The 3,985-nt window shown below is 43.2% G+C and overlaps 1 long non-coding RNA gene across 1 annotated transcript; it reads right to left on the bottom strand.

The window, feature by feature from the left end:
- Positions 1-1,055: 1,055 nt before the first annotated feature.
- Positions 1,056-3,607, bottom strand: LOC137481569 (uncharacterized). The gene is made up of 2 exons (XR_011003549.1): positions 3,547-3,607; positions 1,056-1,504 (listed from the first exon to the last, which is right to left on the bottom strand). It is a non-coding gene; the product is annotated as an uncharacterized lncRNA (long non-coding RNA).
- Between the last annotated feature and the right edge of the window lie 378 nt (positions 3,608-3,985).

The raw sequence follows: 3,985 nt of genomic DNA, 5'->3' as shown, positions 1-3,985 counted from the left end.
GCTTCAATGATGGGAACTGGGTTTTCCAAGGCTTTAGTAAGAGTTAGTCTCAAGTCCTACTTCAGTCCCAGTGGCAGAGCAGAGCAGTTTACTAAAATATGGAATATTTTATGAACAGTTTACAAAACAGACTTTGTAGATTTGTTTCACACTTAAAATAAGAATTTCACAAAAGCAATAAAAACAGTCTTAGAAATAACCTTAGGTTTGCAAGACTGAAAGTCTCCTAAGTCAAGAAGTCGCGTGTGGTAATTCAAAAATCTGTTCATCCATTTATCAAGTTCCATTATAAGTTGAAAGGGGGGTTGCTTTTGATTGGTGGCTTCTCTGTGTGTGAAATACTTTTTTTTTAAATTTTAACCCTTTTGACTACCTGGGTTTCATTTAGGAGGAGTAATTGGGCCCAAGACCTGCCACTTGTCTCCCTTTCCTTTCACAGCCACCACGGTCATTTTTGTGCTCAGTGGGGCTAGAGAGGTGAGAGGCAACTTCTGCTCCTGGAGCTCCTTCAGAAAGCAGCACAAATTTATACTAATAATGGTGGGGTTTAAAATCCAGTGCAATTTGTAAATGTGCATTTCCATGGTAACACGTAGGTAGTGAAGTAATCCTCAATTCATCATCTTCCATGAAATTCCAGCAACTATTCCTAAACATTCATCCTTTTCTAATCCCAGAGCTGTTGCCATGGAAATGATCAGATAAGATACAGGCCTTTAGGCAGATGTGTCTATAAAGGATGCTAAATCTTGGCCCATTGAAATCCTTATTTAAAAGCAACATAGCTGGCAGTGATTTTGTTTTGGATTGTTTCAAGATTAATTAAATTAACTTCATATTACAAAAGGCTTCTTTTCAAGTGACCCCTGGGAACTGAAAGTGTCTCTGGCCACAGAGAGTCAGGTCTCTCCTCTTTGGTGTGGTGCCAGGGGCTTCTGCTGCTCCTGTTTCCTGCTCCCATGTTCCTGCACTTCTCTCCACACATGGATAACTCAAATTCTCACCAGCTTTGCTCACAGTCTGGGGTTTGGGCCTGCTTTTCAGATATCTTGCTCTGCAAAGAAGCTTATTTTTAATTTTTGCCATTCATTGGAGCAGAGGACAGCATCCAGGAGATTACATCCAATACCCAGAGGATCCCTGCTTTCCAGTGCAGTAAATTCTCCATTTCAAAAGCTGTGCAGGATGAGAGGCTTGCACGTGCAGAGGCTCCTTCTGAGCAGTTTTCCAAGCTGGACCTGGAGGTGTGTAGATGACTGTTAAAATGAGATTTGTTTTTTAAATCTCTATGTTAAGTGCTCCTAAGTCACAAAGGTGTGTTGAAAGTCTTCTGTCTTCATCAAGACATTTCAGTGTAGGAAGACACACTCACTTTTGCCTTCTCCTGAAATCAACAGGAGAGAGTTTCAAAGACTCTTAGGCACCAGTTTTCCTGACTTTTAATAAAGGTTGGGGATCCAATTCCCATATACACCTTGGGCATTTTTCTGCAATGTTTCTTTATCTCTCTGCACAGAAAAAAAAAAACAAAAAAAAAAAACAAAAAAAAAAAAAAAAAAAAAAAAAAAAAAAAACCCCAACATGTAAATTAATCTGAACAGAGAAAATCTGAACACAAAGTGGATTTCTTGTTATTTTGAGACTTTAGTGACAAGAGTCAGAGGGTAAGACTGTGTTAACACTAAGACAGGTGCTACAGAGATAACAGTGGTGGTTAAAGAGCCCTCCCTCAACCAGCCTGCTTGTTACCAGTTTTTGGTGGAGGTTTTTCACCTCCTGAAAGGTTGTGAGCTTTGAAGGGGGGAAGGCACCTGGAGTAAAGCATGGGTTGAAGAGCTGTGAGTGTTCCTCAGCCAGAGCAAAGTCCACCAGCATAGGCTGGCTTGTTAAGGAAGGTCAGGTGGATGTTATCAGTCCTGAAGGACTAATGAGACGTGGAGATAGGACGTGAGAATCAGAAAGTGGAGGGCTGGAAACATCAGGCCAGCAGGGAATATTTAAGAGGACAGGAAGAAAGTGAGAAAGGAAAGGAGGGAGATCACTGGGCCTGGAAAGCGGGCAGGAGAGGAGGAAGGGCTCTGCCAGAAGCTGTTCAGCACATGAAACTCCAGGGAGAAGAGCGGACAATATTACAGCATCCATCAGTGTCTGCACAGTCTGTTCCTCATCCCCTCCCAGGCTTCACTCTCTGCTCTTTCCAAGAAGGCAGCAGTTTTGTTTTCATTACAGGGGGGAAATTAGAGAAATTACACCCCCAGAGCCAGTGCCTTGTCCCTCCCAGTGCTGCTGGCAGAGGCAGCCCAGGGCATGGAGCCCCATAAGAGCCCCTGCAAATCAAAAGCTTCACTATTTGCCTTGTTGCAGAGAGGTACTTTTGAAAATTCCCCCATGGAAAACTAATAATTCCCATTAAAATAAACTCCATGTAATTGTTTATAGAGCTTAAAATAAATCAATATCAGCAGCTCTGCCTGTGTTTAAATCATTCATGGACACTGTTTATTGTCTAATAATAATATTGCATGGATTGCAGCTCCTGTGCCAAGCACATCTCATTCCCTGGGAAGGAAAAGGGGGGAATAAATTCAGGAAAAATGGCATGTTACAGCCAAGAAAGGCAGCCAATGGTCTCCACCAGAAAATTTGGCCAGTTCAACTTCTCACAGAAGAGGTTAACAGCAATCACACCCTGGATTTATATTGTGCCCTGAACCCAAGGAACACAACGCCCCTATTGATATTTTTTCCAGCTTTAGCTCATAGATGAGGAAGGAGCATCAGAAAGGGGCTGAGTCACAAAAGCTCATGAACACTGGCAGGAATCAGACACAGGTGTCTTGGGCTCTGGTCTGCAGCTGTAATTCAGTATATGATATTTATCTAGACACCCAAGAGAGTTTGAACGGGAGAGGCTGATGTAAACAGGAAGGCAAAGGGTGATGAGTATGATGGGAAGGAAAGAAGAAGGGGAAAAGAGGGGCAGCAGAGGAGTGTGCAAGGTTGGAAGGTAATTTTCCAGTGTCTTCAAGTTAGTAGGAGTCAGAGGAGTCAGAGTTAGTTGGACCAGCAGTGGAGGAGAGATGGCCTAGAAGAGAGAAGAACTGCTGAGATGGTGTGTAGGAATGGTGCTGGACAGCAGAGCTAGCAAAGATTTCATGCTGTGCTAGCCAGTGGAGAGCTGCAGTCTTTGTATCTGCTCCTGGGCATCATCAAAGCCTCCCACATTACTGCAGGAACATTGACTCTTCTGCACAGAAGCAAAACATCCATCTCCAGGGAGACAGCTTGGCTAAAGTCTCAGACAACATCTCAGTCTCTTTCATTATGCCCTAAGTAGCAAACTGCTGTGATTTCAGCAAGACTTAATAAGTTCCCTAAAATATCCCCTTGACCAGGCCTGGCCACAATTGCCTTGATTTGCAGAGCTGCAAAAAATAGATGAAAAGACAAGTGTGAACCGGGTGCTGTCATGCAAATGAAAGGATGGAAAAGCAGTGAAATTTTTGTCTGGCTCCTCTACCTCCCTTTCCCTTTAGAAACACTTACCTGTTTGCAGCAGTCCTGTCCAAACGCTGCTTGATGATCTGCTAGGACTTCCAAAGTGGCTGCCAAGATTTCATCCAGTGACTTTTTACAGAAGAATTTTTGTGAAGTGTTTCCCAGGTTTATCCTATTTTCCAATCATCATTCAAAAGCAGGGTACATTAAAGAGCCCCTGGTGCTCCTGATATCACAAAGACTGGTTGGGAATGTAGCAGCAAATGGCATCACCAGCAGGGTCTGAATCCTGAGCTTTTGGCACTATCTCTCCTGCCCAAGCACAGGGAACAGTATCTCATCTGGTAGCTGCTGGAAGTTATTTACTATGTTTAAAAAATAACAGAAGTCCCACTTTCTCTAAAAGTAAAACACTTTGAGGGTTTGATAGCAAGGTCTCACCACGTTATCTCTGTTCCAAAGCAATGCATCTGTGTGTGCTCACAGC

Source organism: Anomalospiza imberbis, chromosome 13 (assembly GCF_031753505.1).
Source record: "Anomalospiza imberbis isolate Cuckoo-Finch-1a 21T00152 chromosome 13, ASM3175350v1, whole genome shotgun sequence".
NCBI lineage: Eukaryota > Metazoa > Chordata > Aves > Passeriformes > Viduidae > Anomalospiza > Anomalospiza imberbis.
The sequence above is the reverse complement of the archived record's forward strand: the minus strand, read 5'-3'. Positions and strand labels throughout refer to the sequence as shown.